The sequence below is a fragment of the Typopeltis vanoorti genome, chromosome 12, assembly GCF_054136105.1.
Source record: "Typopeltis vanoorti isolate ZY-2024b chromosome 12, IOZ_Tvanoo_1.0, whole genome shotgun sequence".
Lineage (NCBI taxonomy): Eukaryota > Metazoa > Arthropoda > Arachnida > Uropygi > Thelyphonidae > Typopeltis > Typopeltis vanoorti.
The window spans coordinates 111543393-111563042 of NC_143560.1; the positions used below are offsets into that span (position 1 = coordinate 111543393).

At 36.5% G+C, this 19650-nt stretch overlaps 1 protein-coding gene across 1 annotated transcript in view; it reads left to right on the forward strand.

Moving 5' to 3' along the window:
- The window catches only part of shot (dystonin-like protein short stop), a 1304552-nt gene that overhangs the window by 1244693 nt on the left and 40209 nt on the right, over positions 1–19650 (forward strand). The window lies entirely within an intron of this gene.

Below are 19650 nucleotides of genomic sequence, written 5' to 3' on the forward strand. Positions count from 1 at the left end.
CTTTAATGTTAATGTTCATTAACTGAAATATTTCCTCAAATCTTCCAAAATATACAAAATTCTGTAGTATTAATATTTAATTAATATTCTGTTACTGTTTACAGAAATTTTTTTTTTTAATTACAACTATAAATGAAAAATTTTAACTATTATAAACTTAAATAAGATATGCAGGTATTCATAATTCGCATTTCAGTTTTATTATGTAATATATAGAAAATTGTGGGAAACAAAAACTGCCATGTAGGATACATTCAAGTCGCAGATAAATATTTGATGTACAAATGCCTTTTAGGGCAGATGTTGTGAAGTGATAGTCCAGGCATCTAGTGTAATTGTGTAATATTGGTACATGAACACAGTACTTCATTGTTTACTGTCTTTCTGTCTTCTATGATTAAGCTACCTAAGTAGTTATATGTACTAGTTCAGCTGTCAGTGATTTTCATCCCTCCCCTTTCTCATTTCAGAATTCCTTTATTAATCTTCAGGAATCTTGTTTTATTATAATTTAGTTCTAGGCCACATTCTTTTCCATAATCTGATAAGAACAGTTATTTTAAACCTATTTTGACTTTTTCTAAAAAAAAAAAAAAAGATTTAGCTGCATATTTTGTTATTATGGCTCTACCATTAATTCTGATTCCTCTTGCTAGTTGTTATACTGTATTATTACCTTTTCTCTGTATATATATATATATATATATATATACAGGGTGTTCGGGATAAATTTGACATATTTATAATTAATTATATTTTTCCGTAAGTTACATGTATTAACACACACTTCTCTTCATTTAAAAGTTTGGACCCTTCTTCATTCATATACAAGATGTCAGAAAGGATGGATAGCTGGAACCCACCTGAATCATGGAAGAGAATAACTTGTATCATGCTGATTCGTGCCCGCCATCAAAATAAGGATATTACGACTGCTGCCCAATGCTCCCTGAATACAGTAAAAACAATCAGGCATGAACTAGAGACTTGCAATGGTGACTACGAGGATGTAGCAAGAAGAAAGATCCCTAGCAGACGATCTGATTGCGTTCGTACAGCAGAATTCCTCGCAAATCTGCAGGAACAGGTGTTGAAGAACCCTGGCATTGGAATTCGGGCTTTGTTCGTGGAGTTGCTAACTGTAGTCAAGCCCTGGATAACAAGGGTAGCCAATGGTAGGCCGTATGTATGGCAGCAGGATTCGGCCCCTTGCCACACCTCTGGGAAAAGTCAAAAATGGTTATCTGAAAATTTCTACGACTTCACCAGTCCAAATGTTTGGCCTCCAAACTCCCCAGACCTTAACCCCATGGATTATTTTGTATGGGGCGCAGTTGAAAAAGACACCAATCGCACTTCCAGTAATACAAAAGCCCAGTTAATGGATAAAATTAAAACAGTTTTTGCGGCCCTTCCCAGGGAGACTGTAGCATCAGCTTGTTCGAGGTTCCGAAGCAGAATTGAAGCTGTGATCGATGCTAATGGTGGTTATTTTGAGTAAATCTTGTTGATAGTATTGTAATTAACTCTGCCTGTAATGTTTTTTTGTCAATTCATTAAATTTAATAGATACAAAGAAGATTTTATTTTTCCTTACGAAACTGTCAAATTTATCCCGAACACCCTGTATATATATATAATATAAAATGAATGATAATATGCCTTGCTGACTAACATTTTTTATTTTAAATCTCTAAGGCAGGTGTTCTTTCCAGTATAATAGAGCTATTATCTTGAAGTCATTGGTATTTATATCTTGTTCTTCCAAAATATATCTGTGAGCTTTTTATTTTTAACATAAGTTTTTTGGGTGTCTATAAAATAAACTGCATGGTCTTTTTTGGATACAAAACTGTTTCATTGATGACTTACATGCTTTTGTATTTTAGATGATATTCTATCTTTTATAATTCTGAATTAAATTTTGGATGCTAGTGTAATTTTCACTACACGAGCATCTCCATAGAGTCTAAAACTATCACAGAAGGCCACACTAACAAAACCTGTCATACTTCTACTTGATTGTAGCTCACTCGATATTGATTCACAGAAATGCCCTTTGATGGAAAGACCTGGGTTTGAATAGTGTCTAGGATGCAAAGAACTTTTAAGAAGGCTTTTCAATTAATTACCAGTCTCATACAGAGGCGTCAGGATTTTTCATTCCACAAAACAGGCACACTTTATACACATAATACACTGGCTTCATTGCCTTAGTCACTTTGGTTGTAAATGTAAAAATAAATAAACAGCAGTTTCTCCCTAAGTTTTTCACAGACATTGCTTATGTCATTTGCAATTGACATAAGCAATTTGTTCGACTCAGCACTCTCCAAGCAAAAAAATCTAGTCCTCGTATGTTTGCTAGTTACGTTCTTACAATTTCCAGGAGGTGATGCTATGGAAAAATTTCGTCTGCATCAGTCGTATAATACCCTTTAGTAACTTCTGTTTCAATCATATCCTTCTTTTATGTCAAACACCAATTTTTGTCACCTGGAAACCCTCTTCAGTTCTCTCTGTAGGTCACTTTCTATAGAACTGTTGCAATCTTAGGCTTCATGTTTTTGTTATTTGTTTAAATGCAGAAATAGACATCTATGAATAATAATAAACTAACTTTTATTATTACCTAGCGTTTTACTTAGGTCACCAAGGCATCTTCATAGGCACATGAATGACATAAGCATTTGCACACAGGCACAACAGCAGGAAAGTAAACATAGAGTTCATAATGTAATCCTATAATCTTAATTGGTGCCCTCTATGGGTGTGGTCAGGGAGTTTTGGTCATTCAGCTAATGATCTCATAATGATTTTTCTCCCAAATTTTTGGTAGAGTAAGGTAGCTATGTTTATCAAAGTTAGAAAAATGCTGTAAAGCTGTGCAGATTTTGATAACAATTACTCAGATTTAAATTTACATCTGTCATTGTTTGTAGTCTCAAAGTAGATGTAATGTAGATATCGATTTTTTTTTTTTTTCACAATTCATTCAGTCAGATATTGTCTGTTCTTCCTGTTTGACCAGAATACATCACTTTGCAGAAACAAAAGAATACTGTAGAGACTGAGATGATATAAGTAATGGAGGGGATTTCTTGACTAATGAATATGGGGTAGCAAATATTTTAAGGCTTAAAAAGTTTGAATATTGTCTTTTCAGAATACCTGTTTTGTTTTTCTCCCATGAGATGTCCCAGATGTAAGATGGCAAATGATTTCCTTGAAATTTTGTCTGCGAATGATGTAGATTTTGTTAATTTTTGGTGTGTGTGGAGGGGGGGGGGGAAGCATGGCTAAAGGGGAAAAAGCAAAATGCCATATTGTGAGTGGTTTCATTGGAGAGGCTAGTAGAGTCTGAACAGATAGTTCTAACTGTATTTGATAATACATACAAAAATATATGAATTAATAAAAATAGGGGGAAAAAATCTTTAGCCCACCCATGAATAAACTGACCATAATTTCAGTATCCTTGAAGGTTATGTCTGATCTCTGAAGATAAAATTTGAAGTGTACATAATTTTTAACATGGTGAATGTATTTTTAGCAGTCTATAAATCTGGGTGTTTAGGATCACAACCACTGGAAATTTATAAATTTCTGATAGTTGTGATATTTTTTATGTGGCTCCCACTCATGAAAGGTTGTATGCAAAGGTATAGTACTTTTGTGCAATGGGTGGACTAAGGACTTTTTTTTTAATCAATTTTACATATATGTATTTTTTTTTTATTTTTTACATGCTCTGACAACCCTGCTCTAGAGACCAAACATGGAACTTGAAACAAGCCACTTTAGGCTTCCAGTACGCAGGGCAGTGGTCTCATCTATTAGTTGGAGAACAGATATGCTAATCACTTGGCCAGCCAGGCTGACAAATATGATATGACATATTCTAGGAATTTTAGTGGGGCTTTTTTTGTGTGTGTGTCTGTGTATTCAATAGGATCTCATTTAAAATATATGTACCATTCTCTGAATGGAAGTATCATTGTTTGGTCATATTCAGGATGATCAAAAAAGTGCTCAAGACTTCACTCAAACCTCACGTTATTGTTATGCTATTTTTATGACGTTCTCTGTGTTTGCCGCATGGTTTGGATATGTTACAAATGTTTTTGGCATGCTCTGTGACAACCCTGGGATCTGTTTTTACCATTGAAATGGAAATAACTGTTTGCTCTTCCTTGTCATTTCATCATTCCACTACCTAATCCTTATCCTTTTCTGTCTATGCAGAAAACCTACTTACATCCATAATTGGTCACACCTTTCAACAGTATGGTGCTGTACAGTTGTATAGCATGTCTGTGCAAATTGTACAGACCATGCTATCACCACACTATAAAAATCATTCAACATTAGACCATTTAATCAGACTGGAAACATCTGTTAATTATCCTTCCCTAAAACATGAGCATCTAGTATTTTCTTTTATTATTATTATTATTAAGAGAGACTACCAGGAAGTCAGGAAGCCAGTGAGGGAAATAACTTATTACCCACACCAGTAGGGTGAGTAGGGGTATGCAGACTAGATTTCTTGCATGGAGGGGGGGGGGGTGAATTAGTGGAGTGGATTGCCAGTTTTGTGTGTGAAATAGTAGTTTAGGTCTCTCACAATGAGTCTGTGGACTCCATGGAGATACAGTATAACAATAATAATAACTAGATCAGCCAGTAACAAAGTAATGTAGGATAAAGTGCAGAAACATATTGGTAGAATGGATGCACAACTGAAGAATTCCTGGCCCTAAAATGCAAAGCAAAACAGATTCTATTCATGTCAAATACCCTGGTACATTACAACAGACTGTTCATGAAAGAAGAGGAACTGAAAGCTATTTTGGCTTCAGTATCAAGCAACTTTTTTTATGACCAGTTGTCCTTCACTGTGAGATGGTCAAAGGTCTCTCACCAATTTCCATTGATCAACTGCTCTACCTTTTTAACAGACTTTTCTGTGATAATAAATTTCCAACAACAAATTGTCTAACAGCCCTGACCAGCTTCTAATGTGCAGTATCTTGGAAAAAATGGTCAGCAACAGTAATCTGGCCAAGACACAATCTGGCTTCCATAAAAATCATTCAATATTAGAACATTTAATCAGACTGGAAGCAACTGTTAAATATGCTTCCCTTAAAAAAAAAAAAAAAAAACATCTAATATTTTCTTTTATATTATCATTATTAAGAGAGACCACCTGAGAGTCAGGGACCCAGTGATGGAAACCACATTTTAAACATACCAGCTGTCTTAATAAACATTATTATAAAGTGTGAGGAAGTTGATCAGACATGATCTTCTGTTAGTAAACCCATACTTTTCATCACAAAGTCTAGATTCTCTGTCAATGCATTCCTGTATTAAAGTCCTTACCAACTTTTCATTACTCTTCACAACCACTTCAGATAAAATTATGTTGATAGTTGGATACATCAGTTTTTGTACCACTCTTGTGCAATGGAATTATTATATATTCCTTTCACTCTTATGGAATCTTCCCTGTTCTGAGACTCAAGTCATATAGCTTGGTCAAAGGAAGAGTTATTTAAGCTGAACATTCTTTTAGCATCCATGCAGATATCCCATCAGATCTTATTCTGAATTCCTGTTCAGTTTGCATAACAATTGTAGTACTTCCTCCACCTACAGCAGAGTTTCTTCATCCAGTGAAGAGGTAGCAGAGCTAGATATGGCATACACCAATTTGATAAATTTAATTTAAAAATTTAATAATTTTTAAATGCTTCCCATTATTTAACATTCTCTTCTGCACCAATGATCTGCATAACATCTGCATTCACTATAGTTATTCTTTCATATTCGTTGTTTCTTTTACTTGCAGCATAATGATAGAATTCTTCTGGATTGCTTTTATCTTGCAAAGCCAGTTTATTTTCATTACTCAGACTTTGCTTTCTCTACAACAGTTGTAGCTCTTCTGGCCTGTTCCTTATAATTTTCATAACTGACATTATCCTTACACACATGGTATTCCTTCCACATCATCTCTTTCTTACAAATCCTTTTATAAGATTGCACATCCATTTCACTCCTACCATATTCATTCTTCAAGCCCTAAGGACACATTCTAATATTGCATTATTTAAGTATTTTTCAATTGCTTCTCATGCCCTGTTGATATCTAGCCCATCTAGCAACTGATAGCATGGAGCAGAACCCAACATACTGCTCAGTTGTGCATAATTTGCACTTTGTAGTTCAGCATTTACCCTTTTCAAATGGAATATTCATAATCCACTTCCCAATTCAGTACTACATAATCGCTGTCACCAACCTGAGGCAGAAGAGTTACATCTTTTACTGAAGTCCCCACTGACACTATAATTAGACCTAACATTCTTTGACCTTGAGTTCCATCTGTCACGATGCTTGAAGAAGTTGTATTGCATCCACTCAATAAATTCAGTTTCATTCTTCTGATGAGATTTCATTAATACCCAATCAATGTTCGGATAATTAAAGTCCCCTCCATCATGATTACTTGTTTTGCATTCCCAATCTTTTATTTGGTAATGCATTTTGTCATCACTAGCAACCAATCCACTGGGTCTGTATCAACATGCCAATATGTATTTGATCTAGTTAGACTCCACCTTGCACCAGATGTCTTCAAACTCACTGCCACATAAAGAACGGTTACTAGAATTGTGGTCATTGGTCTCAACTCCAACTGAATTCAAATCATCCAATATCATTAGCAGCACACCTAGCTCCTCTCCTATCCTTTCAGTAGTGTATCCTTTACATTCAACACCAGTTAGCAGGGCTTCAGAAATCCACTTGCCATAGCTGAGTTATCAGAGATAAGCAGTGAGTGAATTTTCAGATTTGTTCTAAATTCATTTAAAATATACCATTTTCTTCACATAATTTACACCCCCCCCCACAGTTTATTAAACATAATCTCATTCACTGTTCAAGTTATTTGATCATGGGGTGGCTGCCAATGAGTTTATTATAGTTTTATTTCCAGAGAGAGTTGGTAATGAAATAGAAATGGAAGGATACAGTATTTTTCACAAGGATAGAAAGGACAAGAAGGGAGGGGGAGTGTTGCTGATGATAGCAATGGAATTATGTTCAGATAAGGTAGACGTGAAAGAGAGAAATAGTGGCACTGACTATGAAACAGTGTAGTGTAACATGAAGGTTGACAGGAAGACATATTTAGTTCAATGTCACTATAGGCCTGGAAATGTGGAGGGTAGTGATGAAGAAATGTATAAACAACTTGGATTACTGAACAAAGAAAGGGTAATTATTATGGGTGATTTTACTTACAGTGGTATAGACTGGAATGAAGAGATAGCATTTGGGAATAAGGAAATGAATTTCTTGTGTTCTTGAGAGATAACTATCTGAGGCAGCATATAAAGGAGGGCACACGAGAAACAAGAGTTTTAGATCTGATAATTTCATCAAAGGATGTAATTGTGAGTCAGGTTTTCCTTTTCCTCCAGTTGGTGAGAATGATCATGAAGTGATCACCTGGGTTGTGGCTAGCCATATGCAGACTTCTGCAAGGAAAGGATGTATGTGGAATTATTAGGCTGGTGATTATGATAAGCTTAGGAGACAGCTTGGAGCTATAGCATGGAATGAAGAGTTGAGTGGTATGGAAATCAATGCTGCTTGGGAACTGACAAAGAAATACATAACAGCATTAATGTGTGAGTGTATTCCAAAGGCCAAAAGGCTGAATAAGGCAGGTGTAGAATGGATGAATGAGGGGTTTAAGCATGAAATCTGGAAGAAGGTACTTTGGAGGCAGGACAAGATGAATAATTGTAATAATCAGTTACATAAAAATTAAAATTAAACACCGAATTGAAATTAGAAGAATTTCTATACAGAATTGTGGACAGATAAATACTTTAAAAAAAAGATAACTGGCAAACATTTAATGAAAATGAAAAGGAAATAACTAAAGAAGAAATAGAAATCAGGCTGAAAGAAACAAGAAACGAAAAAGATAAGTGGCTCAGAATTATATAAATATGCAGGAACAAGGTTCAAAGAAAGACTCCTATTATTTTTTAAATAAAATCTATTCAACTAGTAACCCCTCAATAGAATGAAAAAAAAAGCAATTATGATCCTTATCTTTAAAAAAGGTAGTAGAGATTACCCTAAAAATTATCAAGGTATAAGTATACTAAATTCCTGTTACAAAATATATAGTAGAATTTTAACAAACTAATAAAATATTCTGAAACTTTATTGTAGAAGTACAGAATGGATTTAAAAAAGGACAATCATGTATAGACCGGCCTTCTGCCTAAAATTAATAATAGAGAAAAGAAGAGAATACAATTTAGAAATACATACTACATTTATTGACTTTGAAAAAGCATTTGACAAAGAAGCATTTTATTTAACATATTAAAAGAAAGAAATACCAAATAATCTTCTAAAAGCTATCATAAATATATATGCAAATAATCAAATACAAATAAGATTAAATCATGACCTATCATATACAAGAGAGATAAACCAAGGAGTCCGACAGGGATGTCCCTCCCCTTTCAACAACTCCTTTTAATATTTATCTAAATGAAATAATAATAAAATGGAATAAAATTTCCATCAAAGTATTAAACTTTCTCTTACTATGAACTTAAACACTCTCCTTTTTGCCGATGACCAAATAATAATTACAAATTCTGAAGATAACTTACAGAAAGGTGTTTTAAATTTAAATGAGATAGCCAAAGATTATGGAATGATAATATCAACAGAAAAATAAAAAATGATGGCCTTTAAAGGACAAGATCCAGTAAGAACTAAAACAGTAATAGATGACAAGATTTTAGAACAGGTAAATTCATTTAACTAGCTAGGATGTATGATTACATATGAAAATGAAAAAGATATAAACTTAAAAATTGCAAAATATTTAAAAATAACAGGTATAATTACCTTCATATTTAAACCAGACCTAGTACAAAAACAAACCAGACAGAAAATATACAATACATTAGCCCTACCAGTCCTATTGTATGGAAGTGAAATCTGGACAATAAAACAGAAAGACAAAGATTAATAACAGCTGAAATGAAGTTTATGAGAAAAACTGCAAAGTATGCTCTATTTGATCACAAAAGAAATGAAGAAATTATGAAAGAATTAAACCAGGAATTAATAATAGAAAAAATTAAAAAATATAAACACAAATGGATGGAACATGTTGAAAGAATGAAAACAGAAAGATTACCAAAACAAGCCTTAAATTACAAACCATTAGGAAAAAGAAAACCAGGATATCCTCTTAAGAGATTAACGATGACTTCTAAGGCTGGAACAGGCCACTCTAGGCCTGATGATGATGATCAGTTATATAAAGAGTATAAAGAACAAGCCAGGGGAGTGACTCAGTAAGGACAACAAAAGTGCAGTATGAGCAGAAAATGCGAAATCACGCAAAGAAAAAGATAGTTTTTTCAGGTATTTGGTAAGTAGAAGGAAGAATGATCATGGTAAGACAATGTTAATAGATGAAAATGGTAGAAAGTTAACTGCTGCAGAAGGCATTCTAGAGATATTGAGTGATCAATTTATAAGGGTGTTTCGTCCTGATGAGGGTGGAATCATGAGGGACTTGAGTATAGAGGGCATAGGAGAGGATGGGTTAATAGTGAGGGAGCAGGGGATATTTGAGGAAATAACCTTGTCAATAAGGCAATAGGATATGATAACATATCACCACTCATCTTAAAGGAATGTTCCAGGGAATTGGCAGTATCATTGGCATGCCTGTTTAATAAGTCTTACAACAGCACAGTTTCCAAGGAAGTGGAAGGAGTGTCAAGTTGTTCCACTGCATAAAGGTGGTGATAAGGCTGTAACTTAAAATTATAGGCCAACCTGTATATCTGGAGTTGTGTTGAAGGTACTGGAGAGATTGATGAGAAGTAGGATACAGAAATGGATTGATAACAGCAGTATACTCTGTGGTTATCATCATGAGTTTGTTAAAGGTAGATCATGTTTTACTAACCTTCTGATGTACTATAACAAGGTGAGAAATACCCTGGACAGGAGAGATGCATATATACAGTGGTGTACTCGGATTTTGCAAAAGCTTTTGATAGACTGACACACAACAAGTTGTTAAATAAATTGAAAAATAGATGGGATTGGATAACAGACTTCTGAGTTGGATCAGTGACTGGCTGTCAGAAAGTTGTATATGGGGGGGGGGTAGTATCCTGAAAGAGTAAAGTCACTAGTGGTGTACCACAGGGGACAGTTTTGGGACCATTGTTGTTCAATTTGTATGTTAATGATATTGGGTTGGGTTTAATTAGTGATATGCTGATGATACAAAATTGGGGAGAGAAATGCAGAGTCAAGCATTCTTACAGGAGGCTTGAATAGATTGCATGACTGGGCAGGTAAATGGAACTACCAGTGCAATGTTGCAAAGTGGTAATCAACAGTTGGATGCAAGATATACACTTGGTGGAGAAACTTTAAATGAGAGATCTGGGAGTGATGGTGGACAAGGACCTGAAATTCATGGGCCACATTGCGCAAGTTGTGAAGGCATCACATTGGATAATGACAATGATGCAGAGGACCCTAATGTAGAAATAAAGAGGTTATGATGGCATTGTATAAGGCCTTGATCAGGCCTCATATAGATTGTGCATAGATTTAGTCACTGGGTTTTCATGGTGACGAGGATATGTCGAAAAGGGTCCAAAGAAGATTCACAAAGGTGGTCTTTGGACTGTGGAGTACGAGGACTCATTGAGAGAATGTAAGTTGCAAATACTCATGAATAGAAAGAAGAGGAGAGATATGATTGAGACATGTAAACTAGTCAGGGATTGTTATCAGATTGATATGGAAGAGATTTTTTTCATAGAATGGAAGAGGTGAGGGTTGAACTATCGCTGGAAATTGAATAAGGAGGGTGTGAGCAGAGGAGTGAGGAGGAGGTTCTTTGCATGGAGAGTGGTTGGTGAGTGGGTTGTGAATGTGGACACATTGAATCAGTTTAAGGCATGGTTGGATAAGCATTGTGTGCGATAGTGTGCACTTTGCTAGATGAGTCTCTGACTCCATGAAGGTTAGATGTTAATAATAAAACTTGTGGATCTGAAATCCTTAATTTGAACATAGTCTTCACATTCCTTCCATAGGCATTCCTTTTCAAGATTCACAAAAAAAAACTTGCAATTTTTGTTGTCAGTGTTCTCTAAAAATTATAACATAAACCAATCATCTTCTGCCCTTCCCAAGTAAAATTCTTTAGTGGCTAGTAGATTTAAGTTTCCTCTGGAGTCCTTCGAGTTAATATGTCTGCCTCTGATAGCCAGGTCTCACTAATGCATACAATCTGAGATCCCAATGTATTCACCAAGGCAACAAACTGTAATCATTTTTTTCTGATACTCCCAACATTCTTGTACATACAATAAATTACTTGCATGCTTTTTTTATATACTCTTTTCTGTAGTCTGCATGACAGTTGGACAACTTGTAGATGTCTGTTCTTTTCTAGTGCCTTACTTATGCAAATATCCTTGCACATTCTTGATAAGTCTGAACCAGATGAACACAAAATCATTCTCTATACATATCATTTCCACGATAATGCACATTCCCATCATTAACACAGTTACATAACATTGTCTCTCTTAACACGTAGATTCTCACTGTTCCTCCCATCATAAACTAGTTTCCCTGACTGTCTGTGTTAGATCTTATTCCAATTAATAATTTCTTAAGACTCCTGATATGAAACATATTTAAGTGTAGGCCGACCCTCTTATAATGTTTTAATAAATGTACTATAGGTTTACAAATAGCTTTTGTGGGTGGGAGTAACATGAAAAAAAAAAAAAAAAAATCTATTCTTCCCTCAAACTCACTGCACACATCCAAAAACTCGCATCCATTCCTTCTATATAACCTGTGCATCAAATCATTTGCCATCATAGCCCTTCTTCTTAATTCATTTCTTTCATATCTAGATAATATACTTATGATTTTCACTTTCTCTCTCTTCACTGTCGCTTCTTCAAATAATCCTTTCATATCCTCTTTCATACTGAACTTATGGCTTAGTTAAGTTGTTCATACCTACTAGAATTACAATCTCTTTTGCCTTGCTTTTCTATTTTTCAGTTGCATGTTCTATATTTTTAATTTTTGCTCTGGGAAAACTTGAAGTTAAAACCCAGTCATCAGTGGCATGTTTTATTAAAAACTTTCTAACTGAAAGTTCAACATTCTAGTGAGAACTACTCTCACCTGAAACTTGCTTTAAAAGGAGTGTCTTGCAAGGATCAGTTTTAAGTTTCTTGTTATTTGCAGTCGAAGTTAATTCATTAACAGAACAGCTTCCTTTGAACTATAAATAATACATGTAAATATCTTATGTGTGATAAAAATAAATAATATCATGTAATATGAGAGTCAGTTGCATCAAGCCATTGACTGCCTTTCTTTCTGGCAACTTTCAAATACTTTCAGTTTCTTTCTGCAGAAGACTGTTTACATGTACTTTTGCTGCATAAGCTTCATCCTGTCCTGGAACTAAGTCAAGGACAAATGATAATCACAGTTGTAACTGAGACAAAGTTATTTAGACTCTTATTTAATTTAACAAAAATAAATAAAACTAACATTTTCTTACACACATCAGTTACAAGAAAGTTGCTGAAGAGCAGCAAACATCCTTTACTCTCTCTCTCTCTCTCTGCCATTTCTTGGAGTGTAAATCAGAGCTCTTTGCTACATCTTTACCAAGCATTTCTCTGATTATGGTTATGCCTGTGCAAGATGGCACACCCCGATGGTTGTCAGACTTCATTCATCATCATCAGGCAATCAGAACAGCACCTGGTGAATTTTGAACATCTTCTGTTCCACATCTATACAAGCAAATCATCAGCTCTGTTTGCAACACACATTTAAGATCCTGTCAAATCATCCTATATGGACAAGTGTTTTTTGGGAAAACTTGTATAACATGTCAGACTGCTATAAGATTGTATCAAAGATATACTACAAACTTTAGACATTACAGTGAACAATACTGCACAAATGCCACTGAATACATTTCCATCTTGGCACAGCTGCATTCTGTCATGCTGCTTTTCTTTGTGCAGTTTAGAGAGACAACCCAGTCTTCATTCAGGGTACTAGCAGCTCTTTGAAATGTGAAGAGCAGAATACTGTGATTTTCTACCTGTCTACACAGACATAAGTAGTTCAAACACAGACATAAGTAGTCTGTAGTTCAAATCAGAATCTCCAGGGTGTCTGCTGTTTCTTCTTAGGAAGCATAAGCTATTAGATATTAGACTATATCTAATAGCTTCTCCACTGGAATATAGCAACTACACTGCTGAGCTGCATTCCATAGAGCTTACTTATACACTAATTCATATCATATTGAAATGCTCCTAAAAGTGCATCATCTATACAGATTCATTAAGCTTAGTACAGATATTAAGAAGGCTTCATCTAGACATTTGCCCATTTGCCTTTCTTGGATCCCATATCACATTCTGACAAAGGGGAAACAAGGCTGCAGGTATTGCAGCTAGGTAAGTTCTTCCATTAACAGACCATCATCTACTTTTCCTCTATAGTGTGATTACATCAAAACAGGAAACAAAACTTTAAATACTTTGAATGGAAAGAATAATAAATGATAGTGGATAAACCCTGGTGAAATTAAAATATAGTAATGCAGTGTCTGTTGAGAGGAATTGTCTTTGCTCAGCTCTGCATAGGTAATAATCATCTTGCACTGCTTACTGTTGAGGGGTGATGATTATATCAAATATTGTGATTAGTTTTGTGATTAGATAAGACTGCTCTCATTTCTCTAAGCATATTCTATGACCTATCTACTTGCACAGTCTGATTCTTATCTGAAGAATCAAATTTTATCTTTTTCTTCAGACATAAATGATATTTCTAAACTTCTCCAAAGCATTAATCTCTGTAATTATATTTAATACCTTAAAATCACAACAGTTAAGAGGGGTGAAAGGGTGGATGAGATGATTGCGATGGTAGCAACAAATGACTTGAGAGGTAATGTAAATTGGGCAGTGAGAGATAGGAGATTCTTGCTTGGGGTAGTACAAAAGTAGATGCAGAGAGGAAAGATGTGTGCATGTTGCCTAGGTATGATTGTGACGAGCTGAGCAGAAGAGAGGATTGGAATATGTGGATGCTTGGAGAGCATTTGAGGATAGAGAGGAATTGTATACGTGAGACCGCTTGCATTTGAATGAGGAAGGACGTAGGCATCTGGAGGGATTGCTGTTCTGAATGAGTCAGTGTGTCAGTGCAGGGGAAACTAGAATGCCCAGGGTGGATTGTGGCGGTGGTGGCCTCTTATGAGAAAGGATACTTGGGAGGGGGGGGGATGGCATCGGGTAGCACTGAGCCCAGTGGCGTCTAGAGGGGGATAATGCTGGGTATATAAATAGTGGCATTTTTATGCTTTACACTAATGCTGGGAGTGTCCTGAGTAGGGGAGAGGAATTGGTGGTGCTGATAGCATCAGCCTGGCCAGGGATTATTGGATCACTGAGACATTTGTTGACAGAAGAGGATATAATAACAGGAATAGAGGTAGCAGGGTACAGCATTTTTCGGCGGGATAGAAAGGGAAAGCGTGGTGGTGGTGGAGTACTGCTTATGATAAGTGACGACTTATGTCCTCTAAGAGTGGAGGCTTTGGAAGGCACTAATGATTTTGAAAGCATATGGTGTGAAGTAGAGATAGACAAGACAGGATATTTAGTGGGGTGTTGCTATAAACCAAGGAGCACAGAGGGTGGGGACCAGGAGATGTTTAGACAGTTGAGCTTGGCAAGTGCAAGATGATTGTTATGGGAGATTTTAACTACAGCAGTATAAATTAGGGAGAGGAAGATGCATGTAGCAATAAGGGAATGGAATTTCTAGAATTCTTGAGGGACAAGTATCTTAGGCAACATGTAATAGAGGGAACAAGAGGTTCAAGAGTTTTGGATTTGGTTATAGCATCAGAAGAGTTGATAATAACTGAGATGACATCTCTCCCACCAGTTGGAGAGAGTGACCATGTGGTTTTGACTTGGAAGATGAAAAGACATGCAGGAGTATCAAAGAGATGGGAACATATGTGGAATTATAAGGCAAGTGATTATAATAGTCTTAGACATCAACTTGGGGAAGTTTCATGGAGGGAGGAATTGGAAGGCCGGGATATCATGAGTGCTTGGGAAATTGTGAAGGAATATTTGTTAGCAGCAATAGTAAAGAAGAGGATACAATTTGGTGTAAAGTGGATGACAAACAATATTAAACAGGAGCTGCATGTGAAAAAGAGGCTATGGAAGAGAGATAAGGAGAGGGGTGAAGAGCAGATGCATGAAGAATACAAGACACAGGCCAGGAAAGTGACCAGTATGGTGATGAAGGCAAAACTGGAATATGAGAAGTGATTGGCCCTAAGATCCAAAGAAAATTCTAGGGAATTTTTTAGCTATGTGGCCAGTAGGAGGAGAAATGACTGTGGAAGAATGACATTGTGGGGTAAAATGGGAATAGAGTTACTGATGCAGAGGACATAGTGGAATTGTTCAATGACCACTTTATTGGAGTATTTCATCCTGGAGGAGTCAATTTGAATACTAGAGGGATAGAGCAGGTTCGAGGTTTAGAGGTGCATCAGGAGAGTGTGTTCCACATACTGAGTACTCTGGATGTTAGTAAAGATGTGGGACTGGATGGCATTTCACCACAAGTTTTGAGAGAATGTGCTAAGGAACTGACAGTGCCCTCGACCTGGCTTTTCAATGAAAGTCTGGCTGTGGGAAAGATGCCCATGGAATGGAAGGAAGGTAAGATAGTGCCATTGCATAAGAGTGGTCGCAGACTGGAAGTATCTAATTATAGGCCAGTTTGTGTATTATTATTATTATTATTATTATTCCTGATACCTCCAAGGAGTCCGAAGACTCATCATCAGTAGTTGTTAAGATCTTGGAGAAATTAGTGAGGGACCGTATACAACAGTGAGCAGATGAGGGTAATGTTATCTGTGAGAGTCAACATGGATTTGTGAGGGGGCACTCTTGTTTTAGTAATATAGCCTTTTATAATAAAGTTATAAGAACAGTAGATGAGGGAAAGGCATATACTGCCATTTTCTTGGATTTAGCGAAGGCATTTGACAGGGTGCCACAAGATAAGCTGACATTTAAGTTGCAGCACATGGGTTTTGATGTCAGGTTGGTCAACTGGATCCAGGATTGGCTGTCCGATAGGTATCAGAGAGTTGTGTATGGTGGGGCAGTTTCAAGGAGGCAGAGGGTTACAAGTGGGGTCCCATAGGGCTCAGTACTGGGACTTATATTGTTTAACCTTAATATCAATGACATTGTCAGTGGATTGCAGGGGGATATTCAGTTGTTTGCAGATAATGTGAAGCTGGGAAGGGTTATTAGTAATACTGCAAATGTGACAGTCATGCAAGAGGAGTTGAATAAACTAGACAGATGGGCAGATGACTGGGGGTATCAGTTTAATGCAGCAAAATGTAAGGTCTTGAGGTTCGGGACACATCGATGGGACTCTGCATACTCTATTGGAGGAGCTATACTGAAGGAAGTAGGGGAGACAAGCGATCTGGGGTTGGTGATTGATGGAAACCTAAAATTTATGGGACATATTGCAAAGGTGGTGAAGGTAACTCAGAGGATTGCTGCAATACTGAGAAGGATGCTGACCTTCAGAGATAAAAGAGTTATCATTCTGTTATATCAGACCCTGATCAGACCACACTTAGACTATTGTTCTCAAATTTGGTCCTCAGGATTTGAAGGGGATAAATTAACTGTGGAAAGGGTACAGAGGCAGATAAAAATGATGGTTTCAGGACTGTACAATGCCAGTTATGAGGATCGGCTGAGGGAATAGAGTTTGGTGGATAGAAGACAGTGAGGTGATATGATTGAGACTTTTAAACTGTTGAGAGGTGGTTACAGGGTTGACACTGGGGAGTTCTTTCGCTTAGTTGAACAGCAGGAAGGAGTGATGGTGATGACAAGGGGCCATCCCTGGAAGTTACGAAAGGAAACTGTGAGCAAGAGGTGAGGAGTGTTTCTTTGCATGGAGGGTGGTTGAACCGTGGAATGCATTGCCTGATAGAGTGGTGAGAGCGAGAACGGTCAATGAGTTTAAGGAGTGGTATGATAGACTTTGTGTTTCCTAGGAAGGACCTCCCGTGATGAGTCTTTTGACTCCTTGTAGGCCTAAATAATAATAATAATAGTTAATATATTTTACCTTTTATACAACTTAGAATTTTTTTTAATCTGTTAAACTTTGCTTATGGTTATAATTTAATACATTTTCACCTTCAGTTTGGTGCATTATAGCCTAAGATGCTAACATACCATAAAAATCCTAAATGTAAAAACAGCTAATATTTAACTGTATGAACACGGAAAGAACAATATACACCACAGCCACTCTAGGATTAACAAGATCATCAAATTCAATTTAGAATTTTATGATCTCTAGTGTTTTTGGAATCTGTCACACCATTACAGCATTCTCCTGAACCAGACGAATATCTCTGCTTCACTCTAACATGTAGAAAGGCTTAGGTGTTCATCGTACATGTTGTTTAATTTTGACCATATATATCAGAACACAGAATTATAAGTAAATAATGATTTATTGACTTATTGCTGATATTTCACTAGCGTTATAACCAGCATCTTCAGAGCAGAAAAACACAGTTTGTCACAGTACACGAGACTGTAACAACATGGTGTAACAAAGGGACTGGTTTAACAAAATTGTAGCAACAACACAAAGACTAAAGTCCTAAAAAAACAGAGAGAGAAAGCAGGTACTAGTTATGTCTTAAGATGACTGTCTCCCAAATCTTAGGCAAATTTATACAGCCATATTTGTTGAGATTCGGAGTATGTTTTAAGGCTTCTGTTGCTTCTAAGAACAATCTCTCTAACTTGTAAAAGCTTCTGTGTGGTACTTTTGTTTTCTTCCAGTTGATCCTGTGTGTAGGGGTATCCAAAGCATGGTTTGCTAGGCCTGACTTGCCATAGTGATAGTGCCGGATGTATCTTTTATGTTCACTGATGCGGATGTCCACAGTTCTTCCTGTTTGATCGTAGTAGGCTTAATCACACAAGCAGGGTACTTTGTAGACTCCTGGATGTGATAAAGGAGGGATGCTCCTTGGGTAAATGGACGAGAGTTGCTAATTGACACACAGTCTGAATACAGAGCATTATTGATGTTTATTGAGAATTCTAGATATCCTTTTCAATGTGCCTTTAATGTATGGGATGGTGACTGTTTTGTTGTAGTTCTCTGTAGTGGATAGTGGGAGGAGTTTCTTAGAAGCATTTAGTATTCTGTTTATCTTATGGGGATTATAGCCATTGGCCAAGAAGTTGTGACGTAAGTGAGCCAGTTAAGCAGCAAGAGCATTGTCATTGGAACAGATTCAAACAGTTCAAATATATCAGATCTATATATTTGAATTATTTAAATTCACATTACATGCAGGATATTCCACATGGAAAGGGAAAATATACAAACAATTAGATGGGACAGCTATGGGCTCCCCCCTTTCTCCTCCCTTAGCCAACTTCTACATAGAACACCTGGAAAAACTAGCTATCAATACAGCCACTCTCAAATCAATACTTTGGCTATGCTATGTTGACGATGTAATTGCTGTTTGGCCACATGGCCCAGGCACGTTGTATACATTCTTAGTGCATTTAAATAGCCACATCCAAAAATCCACTTTACAATGGAACTGGAAGCTAATAACTGTCTGCCCTTCCTGGATACACTAATCACGTCTTCCAGATGGTTCCTTATCATTCTCAGTTTTTAGAAAACCCACACATACAGGGAGATATTTACACAGTCAATCACACCATTACCCTTCTCAACAGTATGGCATCTTAAAAATGCTAACTCACAGAGTAAGAGCAATCTGTTCCAATGACAATGCTCTTGCTGCTGAACTGGCTCACTTCCGTCACACCTTCTTGGCAAATGGCTATAATTCCCATAAGATAAAGAGAATACTAAATGCTCCAAAGAAACCCCTCCCACTATCCACCATGGAGAACTAAAACAAAACAGTCACCATCCCATACATTAAAGGAACATCAGAAAAGATATCTGGAATTCTCAATACATATCAACTATGCAATGTATTCAGACCGTGTGTCAAATTAGCAACTCTCATCCGTTCACCCAAGGAGCATCCCTCCTTTATCACATCCAGGAGTCTACGAAGTACCCTGCTTGTGTGATCAAGCCTACTATGATCAAACAGGAAGAACTGTGGACATCTGCATCAGTGAACATAAAAGATACATCTGGCACTATCACTATGGCAAGTCAGGCCTAGCAGACCATGCTTTGGATACACCTGTACACAGGATCAATTGAGTTATTGATTAACTGAACTCAATCTATTTCCAAAGTGAATTTTATATTTTATACAATCACACATAAAAAATTACCTTTCCTGGATATCCTCATGGAAAAAAATGAAGAAGAAAAACGTTTAACCTTTTCCGTTTACAGAAAATCGACAAC